The following is a 16,467-nucleotide window of genomic DNA, read 5'->3' as shown; positions in this document are numbered from 1 at the left end:
CTCGTTTGACCCTCGGGACAACGGGAAGGTAAGGGAGAACTTGCACAATTGGTGGCTGACTACGCCCCATTCTCATCGACGGGCTGTAGTGGAACAGGTTGAGAGCTTCAAGTTCCTTGGTGTCCACATCACCAACGAACTATCATGGTCCAAACACACCAAGACAGTCGTGAAGAGAGGCACGACAAAGCCTATTCCCCCTCAGGAGACTGAAAAGATTTTGCATGGGTCCTCAGATCCTCAAAAAATTCTACAGCTGCACCATCGAGAGCATCCTGACTGGTTGCATCACCGCCTGGTATGGCAACTGCTTGGCCTCCGACCGCAAGGCACTACAGAGGGTAGTGCGTACGGCCCAGTACATCACTGGGGCCAAGCTTCCTGCCATCCAGGACCTCTATACCAGGCGGTGTCAGAGGAAGGCCCTCAAAATTGTCAAAGACTCCAGCCACCCTAGTCATAGACTGTTCTCCCTGCTACCGCCTGACGCAAGCGGTACCGGAGTGCCAAGTCTAGGTCCAAAAGACTTCTCAACAGCTTCTACCCCCAAGCCATAAGACTCCTGAACAGCTAATCATGGCTACCCGGACTATTTGCACTGCCCCCCACCCCATCCTTTTTTACGCTGCTGCTACTCTGTTAATTATTTATGCATAGTCACTTTAACTCTACCCACATGTACATATTACTTCAACTATCTCAACTAGCCGGTGCCCCCGCACATTGACTCTGCACCGGTACCCCCCTGTATATATAGCCTCCCTACTGTTATTTTATTTTACTTCTGCTCTTTTTTTCTCAACACTTTTTTAGTTGTTGTTTTATTTTTTACTTTTTTTGTTAAAAATAAATGCACTGTTGGTTAAGGGCTGTAAGTAAGCATTTCACTGTAATGTCTGCACCTGTTGTATTCGGGCGCATGTGACCAATAAAATTTGATTTGATTTGATTTGACTAAATACTTTTTTTTCCCCACTGTAGGTTTAGAAACTGACAGTGAATTCGACGTTGCACTGAAATGAATTGCCGTAGAAAATGACATGCAGCACAATGCCCGTGTAATTAATAGTAGCCTACTTGCACTGCCAGTGAATGCAGTTACTTTACCAGTGGTTGTAATATGACTAGTATTTACCATTATGCAACAAACCCGTATTTGGCGTTCATCACATTGGTATTGATGCACTTAAACGAATCAAGTAAGTAGTTACCACTTTGGAAATATGGCATCCCCATTGTCAAGTGTTCGACACCATGGCACAAACCAGGTGACATTCTGTGCTGCTTCACTCCAAAACTTTTCAGGGTCATCCCTCGCTGTTCTGAAAGCTTTGTCGTATGTGTTGTTGTTTGTTGAGAATGTTCTGTTACATTGTTACGCTAAATAACTGTTACATTGTTGCTTGCGTTAGTTGTTGACAAAGATGAGAGAACTCTCCACTCACGCTGTGCTGTCGCTGTCCAGAATTATAGAAATTGAACGGTCCCAAAGTGATCCTTCTCTTGCTCGGGTATTTGGAATGGCAAGGAAATTGCAGTAACGTTTACAAGCAATACCATTGTCTGGTCCTGACTTTTGCGATAATTACATTTTTAAAAGTCATACTTAATATTGTTGGCGAAAAAGACTCATCTCTGAAGTGTTGGTAAAACTAGTCTACTGAATGTATTTCGCACTTTAAATCTAGTTTAGAGGTGTGCTGTCAAAGACGAAAGAGGGAACCCTTGATCTCATCCGTAGATTTCTCCAGGTGTTTCTGTTCTTCAGACTCTATAGTGGCTACAGTGCCAACAGGGGCCAGCCATTTCGAGGGGAAATGCAATAGTCTCAAGGAACACGAACTATGAACTGGATGTGGAAAGTTGAGTCGGGGGGTGCTTTTCTCAAGATAAATCAATCTTGGCAAGATTCCCTTCAGATTAGTAGTGAGTGCTTGCACAAGAGAACATGCATGCACTTCTTGTTGATTTAGTCGATTTAAGAACTAGATAATAATCTAGACCAGAATGTGTTTTTGAGTCTACTGAATGGGTGAGATTTGAGACAACTCCTGCAAGTTGCTACTATGCCCAGAGAACTAATCAGTTTTATACGTTTTTCCATCAATTCTTAGCCTACTATTAATTTATTTGGTACATTTAAGCAGCAACAACAACAGATTCTCAGCTAACTTCCTGTATTTCAACACATTTTGCCATGGTGCAGAAAGATAAATGTGCAGTTTTATAATTCTATTCAACACATTTTGTCACGAGGCTCAGAGAAAATGTTGCAGTTTCAAAGCTAATTTCCTGCAATTCTAAACGTTTTGCCATGGGTCGGGGCGCGTGCCCTGAGTTTGGCCCTGCATACCCGTTCGGTAATCCGGCCCTGGCTGTTATGCAGGAATATTTACAAAGTATAGGCCCTAATAAGAACATAGGAAGTGGTTGTAAAGTGTTACCCAGATTTGTATTCCTTGGTGACAAAAAGTTAGTGCTTTGTCAAAAGTTTCCTAATAGATACCTTAAAGATGCTGGCCTACATTGTCTTCATAATATGCAGTTTATAAAATACCTTGAACCCCCACAATAAATTATTTTAGTTAAACTAATGTTATGAAGCCAATAAATACATTATTTTATTATATTGTGTTCTGTTCTAATACTAAATTATATAGACATAAGTACATGAACAGGGTGAAGGCATTGCAAATTCATGGAGCATTGGTCACATGAAATATTTTTTCTATTAGTCTTATATTCCATATTTAAAAAAATTTATAGGAAAAAATCTGAGTTTATGCATTTTTAGATCATTTACAATAAAGGTTTAAAAATGAAAATAAAAAAAAATTTTTTTCAATAAATAATAAAATAGTTTGACAACGATGCTTGTATGCTTTTAAATGATATCAGCATTCCTTTGATATCAATTGTTTTGGCATTCAGGTCCAAAAAGTCGCTTTCTGACCACTTCTCCGATGGGAAAACATGTAGGGAAAGTTTTCTTTTTTTTTTATCAAAAAGGGATGCTGTCAAAAAGTGATTGAAATCAAATGGATTTACCCAAGACTGTTTGCTCAGCAAACACATGCAGTACTGTTCTATAATAAAGCAGGAGTGCAACCTATGCTTAAACAACCCCTCTTTCCTCTTAAGATGAATGTTTTTATTTTAGTGTCAACCCAAAGATCAATCGGTGAGTTTGGAAACCCCTAAAGTTCTGGCAGTCTGATATACCAGGCCTTAAATTATCGATCAAGGTATTTTGCTGATGCCCTATAAACTCCTGGGCTTAAGTCCAGCCACCACACCCTTATATGGTAATTTCCCCCCTTAATCATATCACGATCAACTTCTACCAGTTGAATGTAGACACAAATATAATACTTTTTGTATTACAATTTTTTCTGAAATGTTTTATTACAATATACAAATGAGGCTATATCTAATTAAATATTCACATATTTGCATATCGTGCAAATACATTTTTCTGGACACTGGAGAAGTCAGCCTAAATATTTTTGTTTATTTTTGTTAAAACATTCCAGGGTCGGACTTGTCCTCAGGAAAATATTGGATATATACTTTAAAATCTTTAAAATCTGTAAAATACTAAGATATACTAAAACACTCTATCTGCATTTTTCCAAAGAAAATGTTATTTAGAATAAAATATTTACAACATATCAACAATTCCCTCTGGGAAAGTCTGGAGAATATATCTAAGGATAACCACACAAAAATTTGGTGAATGCAGATGCTTCTAAGCTGAGATTTTTTTTGTTGGTGTGTGGGAAGAGCCTGACTTTTGGGAAATGGCAGTTAAAGACAAGTAAACTGACTTTAGACTGCCAAACCCCTATTTAGACCCAATTACCATCTATTCAAAGTAAGTTACTAAATATAGTCCAGTTTGTAACATTTTCTATGAAATGGGCTTTAAATTGTGTAATTTAATGTAGTGAGCTGAGCTTTGCAGTTATTGATGTACAGTACCAGTCAAAGGTTTGGACACACCTACTCATTCCAGGGTTTTTTCTTAATTTTTACTATTTTCTACATTGTAGAATAATAGTGAAGACATCAAAACTATGAAATAACACATGGAATCATGTAGTAACCAAAAAAGTGTTAAACAATTCAAAATACAGTGAGGGAAAAAAGTATTTGATCCCCTGCTGATTTTGTACGTTTGCCCACTGACAAAGAAATTATCAGTCTATAATTTTAATGGTAGGTTTATTTAAACAGTGAGAGACAGAATAACAACAACAACATCCAGAAAAACGCATGTCAAAAATGTTATAAATTGATTTGCATTTTAATGAGGGAAATAAGTATTTGACCCCCTCTCAATCAGAAAGATTTCTGGCTCCCAGGTGTCTTTTATACAGATAATGAGCTGAGATTAGAGCACACTCTTAAAGGGAGTGCTCTAATCTCAGCTTGTTACCTGTATAAAAGATCACCTGTCCACAGAGCAATCCAATCAATCAGATTCCAAACTCTCCACTTCATGGCCAAGACCAAAGAGCTCTCCAAGGATGTCAGGGACAAGATTGTAGACCTACACAAGGCTGGAATGGGCTACAAGACCATCGCCAAGAAGCTTGGTGAGAAGGTGACAACAGTTGGTGCATTATCGCAAATGGAAGAAACACAAAATAACTGTCAATCTCCCTCGGCCTGGGGCTCCATACAAGATCTCACCTCGTGGAGTTGCAATGATCATGAGAACGGTGAGGAATCAGCCCAGAACTACACCTGGGAGAATCTTGTCAATGATCTCAGGCAGCTGGGACCATAGTCACCAAGAAAACAATTGGTAACACACTACGCCGTGAAGGACTGAAATCCTGCAGCGCCCGCTAAGGTCCCCCTGCCTCAAGAAAAGCACATATACATGCCCGTCTGAAGTTTGCCAATGAACATCTGAATGATTCAGAGGAGAACTGGGTGAAAGTGTTGTGGTCAGATGAGACCAAAATGGAGCTCTTTGGCATCAACTAACCTCGCCGGTGTTTGGAGGAGGAGGAATGCCCTATGACCCCAAGAACACCATCCCCACCGTCAAACATGGGGGTTGAAACATTATGCTATGGAGTATGTTTTCTGCTAAGGGGAAAGGACAACTTCACCGCATCAAAGGTACGATGGACGGGGCCATGTACCGTCAAATCTTGGTGAGAACCTCCTTCCCTGCCAGGGCATTGAAAATGGGTCATGGATGGGTATTCCAGCATGACAATGACCCAAAACACACGGCCAAGGCAACAAAGGAGTGGCTCAAGAAGAAGCACATTAAGGTCCTGGAGTGGCCTAGCCAGTCTCCAGACCTTAATCCCATAGAAAATCTGTGGAGGGAGCTGAAGGTTTGAGTTGCCAAACGTCAGCCTCGAAACCTTAAAGACTTGGAGAAAATCTGCAAAGAGGAGTGGAACAAAATCCCTCCTGAGATGTGTGGCAAACCTGGTGGCCAACTACAAGAAATGTCTGACCTCTGTGATTGCCAACAAGGGTTTTGCCACCAAGTACTAAGTCATGTTTTGCAGAGGGGTCAAATACTTATTTCCCTCATTAAATGCAAATCAATTCATAACGTTTTTGACATGCATTTTTCTGGATTTTTTTGTTGTTATTCTGTCTCTCACTGTTCAAATAAACCTACCATTAACATTATAGACTGATCATTTCTTTGTCAGTGGGCAAACGTACAAAATCAGCAGGGGATCAAATACTTTTTTCCCTCACTGTATATTTGAGATTCTTCAAATAGCCACCCTTTGCCTTGATGACATCTTTGCACACTCTTGGCATTCTCTCAACCAGCTTCATGAGGTAGTCACCTGGAATGCATTTCAATTAACAGGTGTGCCTTCTTAAAAAGTTAATTTGTGGAATTTCTTTCCTCCTTAATGCGTTTGAGCCAATCAGTTGTGTTGTGACAATGTAGGAGGGGTATACAGAAGATAGCCCTATTTGGTAAAATACCAAGTCCATATTATGGTAAGAACAGCACAAATAAGCAAAGAGAAACGACAGTCCATCATTACTTTAAGACATGAAGGTCAGTCAAAACTTTGAAAGTTTCTTCAAGTGCAGTCGCAAAAACCATCAAGCGCTATGATGAAACTGACTCTCATGACATTCCGCGACAGGAATGGAAGACCCATAGTTAACTCTGCTGCAGAGGATAAGTTCATTAGAGTTACCAGCCTCAGAAATTGCAGCTCAAATAAATGCTTCACAGAGTTCAAGTAACAGACACATCTCAACATGAACTGTTCCGAGGGGACTGTGTGAATCAGGCCTTCATGGTCGAATTGCTGCAAAGAAACCACTACTAAAGGACACCAATAAGAAGAAGAGACCTGCTTGGGCCAAGAAACACGAGCAATGGACATTAGACCGGTGGACATTTGTCCTTTGGTCTGGAGTCCAAATTTGAGATTTTTTGGTTCCAACCGCCGTGTCTTTGTGAGACGTGGTGTGGGTGAACAGATGATCTCTGCATGTGTATTTCCCACCATAAAGCATGGAGGAGGAGGTGTTTTGGTGTGGGGGTGCTTTGCTGGTGACACTGTCTGTGATTTATTTAGAATTCAGGGCACACTTAACCAGCATGGCTACCACAGCATTCTACAGCAAAACGCCATCACATCTGGTTTGGGCTTAGTGGGACTATCATTTGTTTTTCAACAGGACAATTACGCAACACACCTCCAGGCTGTGTAAGGGCTATTTTACCAAGAAGGAGAGTGATTGAGTGCTGCATCAGATTCCTGGCCTCCACAATCCCCCGACCTCAACCCAATTGAGATGGTTTGGGATGAGTCAGACAGCAGAGTGAAGGAAAAGCAGCAAACAAGTGTTCAGCATATGTGGGAACTCCTTCAAGACTGTTGGAAAAGCATTCCAGGTGAAGCTGGTTGAGAGAATGCCAAGAGTGTGCAAAGCTGTCATCAAGGCAAAGGGTGGCTATTTGAAGATTCTCAAATATAAAATATACTTTGATTTGTTTAACACTTTTTTGTTTACTACATGATTCCATATGTGTTATTTCATAGTTTTGATGTCTTCACTATTATTCTACAATGTAATTTTTTTTTACAAAAAGTATAGAAAAACCCTTGAATGAGTAGGTGTGTCCAAACCTTTGACTGGTAGTGTATGTCCATTTTAAAGTGGTTAAAAATCATTAAAATGTTGTTGACAGTAGTATGATAAACTAAAGAAAATATACATTTTAAATTGTTTTTTTTGTTGTTGTGTGTAATGTTTACTTTTTGAAAATACTAATATTAATGGACCAATATACCAACAAATCTCAAAACTGATAGGTAGATGCAAAAATGGCATTTCAGCCTGTGGTGCCTGGGCTTAGCACAGTAAACTCTCCGTAGCTGGTTTGTCTGCATGGCTCAACATGATAATGGATTTGTACTGGTTTCTGATCAGTCAATGTGATCTGTACCTTGATTGTGCTCTGCTTGCTGCTCATTAATGAATTACTACCATGTCATCAAAAGGGAGATTGTGTTTTCATGTACAGAACAGGAGTCTGACTACATTCAAAACCTTGGATCGTCAAAGGCTGTCAATTCTCCCAATGGTTTAATTTGTCCAACCTGAATGCCTCTGTAAATCACAGTACCCAGCGATAGAGCAATAATTCTTCCCTATTGTAGCGCAGATGCTGCTGGCAGGATATGTGTAGTTTTCATTCTGTGTCTGGCACCTGGCACGGACGTGCAGTGTACACTCAATGATCTCCTGTAAACAGGGGCTGCACTAGGTTTAATCATAAGGGTCTTCCATTCACCTCTCTCCCTCTCTGTTAGATATGATATGAGGAGTCAGTGTGAATTTGAATGGGACCAAACGCACTGTCCACTTACGGACTACTTATTAAGGGTATTTTGAAGCCTTTAGCATTCTTCTTTTATCGTACTGTGATTGATTTCATACCCAATGTTACAATATGCCAGCATAAAAGTGGATTTATGAGACGATATTTGGTGTAATTACGATGATTGGAATTTTATACCCTACTGTGTGACTGGGTTTAATGTAGCACAGCAGTAAAATATGCCATTTAGCAGACACTTTTATCCAAAGCGACTTACAGTCATGCGTGCATACAGTAGATGTTTAGTTTCATTAATCTAAGTGATTTGTCAGAAGTAATTTTGAAGTAGCTACTTCTTAGCCATCTCCTTACAGTTCCAAGCACGACTGACTTATTGTGACTGTGTTGGATGGTTGCCACTTTATCTTGACAAATTTTGGCTTCTCAGAGATCAGAAATGCAAACTAGTAGGCTACATTATTTAAAAAAATGTTTTAGTCATTTAGCAGACGCGCTTTTCCAGAGCGACTTACAGGAGCAATTAGGGTTATGTGCCTTGCTCAAGTCTTGCAAGTCCTTCATGTTGGAGCTCGAAGCCTAAGATTTTCCCTGTACCCTGCAATCACACCTGCAACCCTGTACATGTGACTATTAAACACTCTGAAGCTACAGATTTTTCACCTAGTCGGCTCGGGGTTTCGAACCAATTACCTTTTGGTTACTGGCCCAACGATCTTAACCGCTAGTACTAGGTCACATGTTTGATTTATTCTTATTTGACATCTGGACATGTTACCTGCCTTTTCTGCCGAGACCAGGGTGGTTGAATGAAAGTTATTGAATGCATAAGGTAAATGCCTCGTGTCTGTCATAGTACCACTATACAGTATATGTAGAGGGCATTGCCCTCCCTCTCCATAAGGAATAGGATATATTTTCCAGAAGATCTGCCATGCAGTGCCAGCATAACACCCACATGTTTACACTGATTTCCTCACTGCTCTCTTTGATCAACTGTCAACAGCTGCCTGTTGGATGGATTTGAACAGTCTGGAACACTGCGATGGCAAAGCAGAATGTCAAATCAAATCAAATTGTATTTATCACTTGCGCCGAATACAACAGGTGTATGGAGGACTAAAAGTGCCACAATTAAATAAATAAATACACCATTAAATAATTACTTAAATGTGTCATTAATTAATTCAAATTAGAATTAAATACATAAATGTGTAATTAAATGTATCATTAATTAATTCAAATACCGATTCATTTTATGTAAAATACATATATAATTATTTCACTATTTACATTTACATTTCATGATCCTGCATTGCAGTGATTCATGAATTACTTAAAACTGTCAAACTGACCCATCAAAGTCAATGGGCGGGGCTAACGCGAATCTAGTCTGATCCATTGCTTTGGTCTGAAGTAGAGTAGGCCAACCTGGATAGAGACAATGGAGGATCTCCGTGAACTTTCCAGGGGAGTTGGTTAGAGACATTTTAAACTTAGCAGAGGATGTAGAAGCAGGACCTGCTGACATTATCCGGAATTGATTTGTCTTGGCTTGATGCAGAGGGTAACCAATCAGGCGTTAGGTTCCGCCTACCAACTTTTGATGGGTCAGTTTGACAGTTTTAAGTAATTCAGGAAGCACTCCAACGCAGGACCATGAAATGTAAATGTAAATAGTGAAATTATTATATATGTATTTTACATAAAATGAATCGGTATTTGAATTAATTAATGACACATTTAATAACACATTTATGTATTTAATTCTAATTTGAATTAATTAATGACACATTTAAGTAATTATTTAATGGTGTATTTATTTATTTAATTGTGGCACTTTTAGTCCTCCATACAGGTGTAGACCTTACCGTGAAATGCTTACTTACAAGCCCTTAACCAACAATGCAGTTTTAATAAAAATAAGAGTTGAGAAAATATTTACTGAAACTAAAGTTTTAAAAAGTAACACAATAAAATAATAATAACGAGGCAATATACAGAGTGACTCAGTACAGAGTCAATGTGCGAGGGTACAGGTTAGTTGAGGTAATATGTGCATGTAGGTAGGGGTAAAGTAACTATGTACTATGCAATTTATCATTCCTTGAAAATGGGGCTTGATCAGATCATCTCGGCAACCCTGAGCTGCCTTTTACCTCTTGGATAGTGCATTCTGCACATAAGCAATGGTATTTGTTTGTTCCTGACTTCCTTAAGTGCTCTATCTCTCTTTCTCTTTCTCTTTCTCTTTCACTTTCTCTTTCTCTTTCTCTTTCTCTTTCTCTTTCTCTTTCTATCTCTCTCTCTTTTTCTCTCTTTCTCTCTCTCTCTCTCTCTCTCTCTTTCTCTTCTCTTCTCTTCTCTTCTCTTCTCTTCTCTTCTCTTCTCTTCTCTTCTCTTCTCTTCTCTTCTCTTCTCTTCTCTTCTCTTCTCTTCTCTTCTCTTCTCTTCTCTTCTCTTCTCTTCTCTCTCCTGAAGTAGAACGTGTCATCCATTCAGAAATCAATTCACTCTCAGTCGCAGGGCCTTAAGAGCACTGCAGTCTAATCCCCTCCTCTTTTTAAAAGCAGATTCTTTCTCCAAACACTAGCACAGCAGCCCATATTAATGTGAGCACATAATCTCCTTGTGTCCTCTTTCTCACTGGCCTTAAGCCCTCCCTCCATCCCACCACTTACCACCCATATACAATTTGCATCTGCATGGAGCTGGGTGGAGCTGCTGTGCGGTTGTGATTCGCCAGCACATATGGTCTGTGTGGAGTTGATTTAGAAGTGCAGGTCTAAAAGCACTTTAAGATGAAAGATACAGTATGGAATGGGTTTGCTGAAATGCAATCTGGGAAAAATGCCACAGCGTTACACAGTAGGCTGCAGAGTCATATGCTCTTCCATTGTTACACTTTCCCACATTAGAATGGAAATCTACCTGAAAGTGAGGTCATTGATTTTCCAAAGTTTAAGTAGACTTCTGAGAGGAGCCAAGACATATTAAAAAAGAAATGGAATCATTTGAAACTTAAACACTGTTGTCTAGTTTATAACAAATTGTGCACTGAAAAGTCAGCCAGTTAAATACAATAAATGTCCCCTTATTTGCTTGAAATCTATAATAGCATTTACAACTGAAAATGTACAGGCCTATGAAATTCTGTAGCCTACAGTGTGATCTTGTTTCAATCCTGGTCCCTCCATTCTAAAGGATGTACCCATGGGCATTGAGAGGGCGATATTCAATTTTCCTTGGTTTTTGGCCACACTGCTACAGGTCATGCAGTAGATTTGCCACAGCATTGAGCTATAGCTGCAACAGGCATTAGTAAAGGAAACATAGATACAGAGAGAGCCCAGCCCAGTTCCCATCTATGCATGAGTCTCCTTTTTACAGGACTATAAACATGGGGATTCATCTATAAACCCTTGATCTGCTGCGGTTCCAAGCCAACATTGAAACCTGCCTATCACTTTGTGGTTGCTGTAGACTACTATATCAGCCTGGGGCTGCAGGAAAACAAAAATCACCTGCCATGAGCACAGGTTGGCTATGAAATTGGCAGTGAAGAATTCAATATCAAAATGTTCATATCAGCTATTCAATATCGAACACAGTTGGGCTATAGGTCAGTCCAGTACCATCCACACTCAATTATTTGCATAAAGATATTAATCCCGCGGTTGTTCGGTTTGACAGGACCGTTGGATCAGTCCTATGGAGCGGCGGCGCGGGAGGTAATCCCCTCTTGCTTCCAGCCACTCCCACCGACGGGCTCTGTGCTCTCACTCGCCCGTTTGGCTTGAGTTGCTTCTGATGCTGCAGCTACCATAGTCGTTCTATCTCCCAATAACAACAGTCATGGCGACAGAGGTCCAACCGCTCACTCTGGATCGAGGTAAGATGCACAACCGTCGGATTCGCTTTCTTGTTGAATTATTTATGGTTCTGTAACTTGAGCGGGCGATGCATTGGCGGACGGCATTTGAGGGGAAACTAGTATAAGCTATTATTTAAATTTGACATTCGTCAGTTTATATTTCTCTCTTGCGGGATACCGTTATTCGCTGGGAATAAAATGACCGTTTGGTGCGTACTCTGCAAAATGGGATAAAACGGCTTATAACAAAGGTGTTATTAACGGACAGTATTACATCCCACTGCTTATGAATACAGTGCATTTATCACTGTTATGTAACATCCAGTAGAATATTATCTCGCTGTATTCTTCACTTCGTGATTGGGATAAATAATTTATTGGGCGCAGGAAACCAATCACGCGTAAATCCTTACTTCTCTGGACATCAGACAACTTTTGGATGGGTAGGCTTAAGAATAGATAACAGCTTTTTTGATTGGTTTATATTTTTCTTGAATCTATTGGTAATTTGGACAGTGAACAATAAAGGGGTACAGGTCTTCACCCCATAGCATACCTGTTGTTGGCAGTGAAAAATGAATTCATTATTCTAAAGGGAAGGATAAGTCCACAATGTAGTCTACCTATAGCCTACGTCATATTTTGGAGTAGCAATAGGCCTACTTGCACGCGGACTTCAGGTGATATTGCTTTCCTAAAGTACCCTGCCTGTCCAATGATAACAGATGGATACAGATGTGTCACAGCATGATTGCAGGTCATGTGATAAAAGCTTATTTTATGAGCTCATCATTCAGATGTCGTCATGCGAACCACCACCGATATTTCCATTGGTTCTATGTAGCCTACTTATTTATTTCCGATAGATCCTGGCTATTGTTTCATTTTGATATTCAAAACGGGGACAATGGGGAATATGGATAAAAGTGAAGCCTCCCGTTTCAGTCTGGAAATATGTAGCCTATAGAGTGCTTAAAACGAATCCGGCAGTGAAATGGCATTGGTGTGGCTGCATAACACAAACGAAACGAGTGGTGTTAAAAATAGAGAAAGAGGATACATCTGGGAAAAGTAATGGGCATGGGCTCACTTTGAATGATTGCCACAACAGTCAGTGACAGTAGGCTAAGCTGTAAACGCCTTGGAATAAACAACTCACAGGAATGTAGAAGGCAAGAGGATCTGTCTAAATGGAAAAATTACAAATGGTGACCTCTTTACATTGTATTGTCCACAGCGTTGCGCATGAGTAATCTATCCTGGCTGTTGTCGTGAAGTATGGAATGGATTTAAACCGAGGATCATCAGCAAAAGTGACCTGTCTTTATGCCCAAGGAATAGCGGATAATATAACAGTTTTATTCACACTTGATAAACATTGGCTCATTTGAATGATTTACAGTTAATTCCAATGCTCAGTGGCAATTGGACTCATTATTGCGTGACTGAAGCAACTGATAGGGGCTCTACATTAGTCAAACGTCTTCACATACTGTATATGAGCTTGAATGTGTATGCAAAGTCAAAAACATGATACAGGGCAAAATGATAAACAAGAAGCTCAACTCAGTTTCCTCCCACCATCCTCAGTTCAAGGAATTCAGTAATTAGGGGAAGGAACATTTCTGGCATTGAGATTCTATTGATAAACAAGTCATTCATTATATGACACAGTGGGGAAGAGTTTTTTCTCCCCAGTCAAACTGAAATATAAATGCCAGTATAAGCTACTCAACCCTTTCCATTAGATATGGACATTTGGGTTTGCATATAGGTAGACTAGTGAGTCAGAGCCCTTATAATTTCAGAGAGAACATTCAGGTGACTGCTGTATTCACATGTTCTGCACATTAACGTTAAGCAGTCACTGCCCCGCAGCAGTGATCATGTAGGGGATCATAATGATAGCTTTACAGGAGCTGTCATCGTCTTTGCACAGAGTCCTTTGTCGCTGCTGCCACTAGCGAGGAAACGCTGTAATTGATATTGAAAAGAAGGCAGTTTTTTTGTTGAAAGCAGGATGTGTTAGGAATTTGTCAAACACACACACACACACACACACAAAGCTCACAGTGTGCTTTGAGGTCATGACTGCACTTCCTGCTATTGTCTCAGGAAATGACTCAAACGCCACAGTCCTGTGTAGAAACAGCCTGTGTAGGAACCTCCCATGGCACCAAAGTTCTTCTTCAAAGATTGACTCTCATTCAAACACTAACCGGCTCCAGGCATGCCAAGACTATTGGTATTGATAGAGATACTGAGAGAGTTCTCAACTGTGTGCCATGAAGCCATAATAATATCAGTCAGGCTGAGGCTGGACAGTAATCACAGTGAAATGTGAGAGTGCTCTTTCTGCCAGATATTTGCTGGTGGAGAGGCATTTGAGGCCTTTGTGAGTGGAATACTTATTTATTTGCTAATTGAGCCGTGTAGGAAAACCCAGACACAGATGCTCAAACAGGTTTCTGTGCTGTCTGAAATTACAATGGATTTACTAAGAGGCCAAACATCGAGGAGAGCAGAAGCTTGAAATCTGGAAGTCAATACTTTTTTTGATGCTCTCCATGCATGGTTTATTGCCATAACATAGAACAACCACACATGTCCTTGCAAGTTATCACTTATCCCTTGTTTTGGTCTATTCACAGGGGAGAAAGGGCAAAAAACGATAACCTACTCAGGGCCCTAAGCGTGTTGTCTCACCATACTGCAGACAGGCTTTGCTTTGCTTGCAGAGGTCACTGGGTTTGTTTGCTGTTGCGCAGCAACCTTCCTCTTGTACCTTGCTTTGGGTGGTAACAGAGAGGAGGGATTACAGGTGAGGTGAACAGCCAGCTCAGCATTGTCATCAACGGAGAGCTGTTTGGAATGGCACAGCTCTGCGTAAGCTCTCATTAGAACCACATTGAAAGGAAAGGTAATTTGTTTGGGATGGACATTTGCCAGGTAATCAGTCAGAGGAAGGGAGACAAAAACAGAGTGCAGTGTCATCTGCTTCTGCCTTAGACGGTCACCATCAGGGCTCATTAGCCTAAGGAGTGATTTATTTTCCCTCTATAGTCAGGAATGTCACGGCAGGGGCATTTAGTGTTAATTCACTCGATTTATGGGGGGGATTGATAAAGTGAGGGTGCGTCCACTTAAAAGCTCTCCTGTTGAGGAGCTGGCCTCATGTCTGGCAAGCCCCTGCTGTCCTGTTCCTCTACTCATCCAGAGTATGAGCACAGTAGAGGTTTTTGTGTGGTAATTTCTGTGTGGTTGCCAATGGCACAAAGGATACGCAGGTCAAATTGGGAAGTGGCAGATGGCATGGCCTCTCCGGGGTAATTTATTCTGGCATGTGTAAGGCAGACATTCTGGTAGTGACTGTGTTAGGGCACTGCTCTGGAAAACATTACATGTGGGATTGAAGAATAGTTCAGACTAGTCTTACTTTTAACATTTTAGTCATTTAGCAGGCGCTTTTATCCAGAGCGACTTACAGTAGTGAGTGCATACCTTTTCCTACTTTCTTACCCTACTGGGCAGTCTTGAATAAATCTGCTATGAAAAGTTGATCTATTAGGGCCTTAGACATCCCAGTGGAGACGGAGAAGATGCACCTGCATTGCAGTATCTGTTTTCATCATCACCATATCTTAATGAGCCAGCTGAGTTAATTGGAAATATTTATTTACACCACACAGCGTTTTTATTAAAACTGCACGCAGATATTGGAAAATATATTATATTCAGCTCTGCCCTCTATTATCAACAGGGTAATTATGTGAGGGTATTGGAGCCCTGCCCAGTTTTGCAAACAGCTCAAAATCATGTTTTAGACTCTTACTCAAGTATAGAAAGCAGTGAAGCACTCATTGCTTAATACTGTGGCGTTGAAAGGCTTGGACCCAGGAAGAGTAGCTGCTGCTTTTGTAACAGCTAATGGGGATCCAAATAAAATGTTAAAGGCTTGATGACTTTCTCTAGTGAGGGTGACCTTTGTTAGTCACAAGCACTTGTTAAGGGGCTGAAATAGTCTGTGGCCAAGGCAGGACAGCACAGACCTGGTGTGTTCAGCAGCATCGCTAGCTGCTTGTGTGGTCTTCACATTTATTTATGACGCATCCAGAGTGATGGCCACATTAGTAAATCCAGTCATCAAAGTAGAGCAGAAAGTGAACTCAGTGTACTTGAAAGGCTGACTCATTCTGGAACTGGTGACTGTTTTAGACACCCTGCTATTTATAGTTTGAACCATCATTTCTGTGGTCGTCCGTCATTAATTCGATTTGAGAAAATCTCAAGGTGACACATATATTAGAGATAGATTTACCGCTAAACGTCTTAACATTGTCAGTCACAGAAACAGATTTACCACTAAAAGTCTTTACATTGTCAGTCACAGAAACAGATTTATCACTAAACGTCTTTACATTGTCAGTCACAGAAACAGATTTATCACTAAACGTCTTTACATTGTCAGTCACAGAAACAGATTTACCGCTAAACGTCTTTACATTGTCAGTCACAGAAACAGATTTATCACTAAACGTCTTTACATTGTCAGTCACAGAAACAGATTTACCACTCAACGTCTTTACATTGTCAGTCACAGAAACTGATTTATCACTAAACGTCTTTACATTTTCAGGTACAGAAACAGATTTATCACTGTCTTTACATTGTCAGTCGCAGAAACAGATGTACCACCCAACGTCTTTACAGTGTCAGTCGCAGAAACAGATTTACCACCCAA

General features: G+C 40.4%; 1 protein-coding gene and 1 pseudogene across 3 annotated transcripts in view; one reads left to right on the top strand and one right to left on the bottom strand.

Annotated features, from left to right (window-relative positions):
* The window catches only part of LOC123482467, a 36,369-nt pseudogene extending 21,745 nt beyond the window's left edge, over positions 1-14,624 (bottom strand).
* Positions 11,615-16,467, top strand: part of LOC121579060 (protein lin-7 homolog A) — a 44,827-nt gene continuing 39,974 nt past the window's right edge. The window contains exon 1 of one of the 3 annotated variants that reach the window (XM_045210386.1): positions 11,615-11,744. The gene's annotated coding sequence lies outside the window, so the exon portion shown is untranslated. The remainder of the gene's footprint in view (positions 11,745-16,467) is intronic. The other 2 variants (XM_045210388.1, XM_045210387.1) reach the window with 2 other exon arrangements.

This window comes from Coregonus clupeaformis, chromosome 34, assembly GCF_020615455.1.
Source record: "Coregonus clupeaformis isolate EN_2021a chromosome 34, ASM2061545v1, whole genome shotgun sequence".
In the NCBI taxonomy this organism is placed as follows: Eukaryota; Metazoa; Chordata; class Actinopteri; order Salmoniformes; family Salmonidae; genus Coregonus; species Coregonus clupeaformis.
This window is presented reverse-complemented; position numbering and strand designations above follow the sequence as displayed.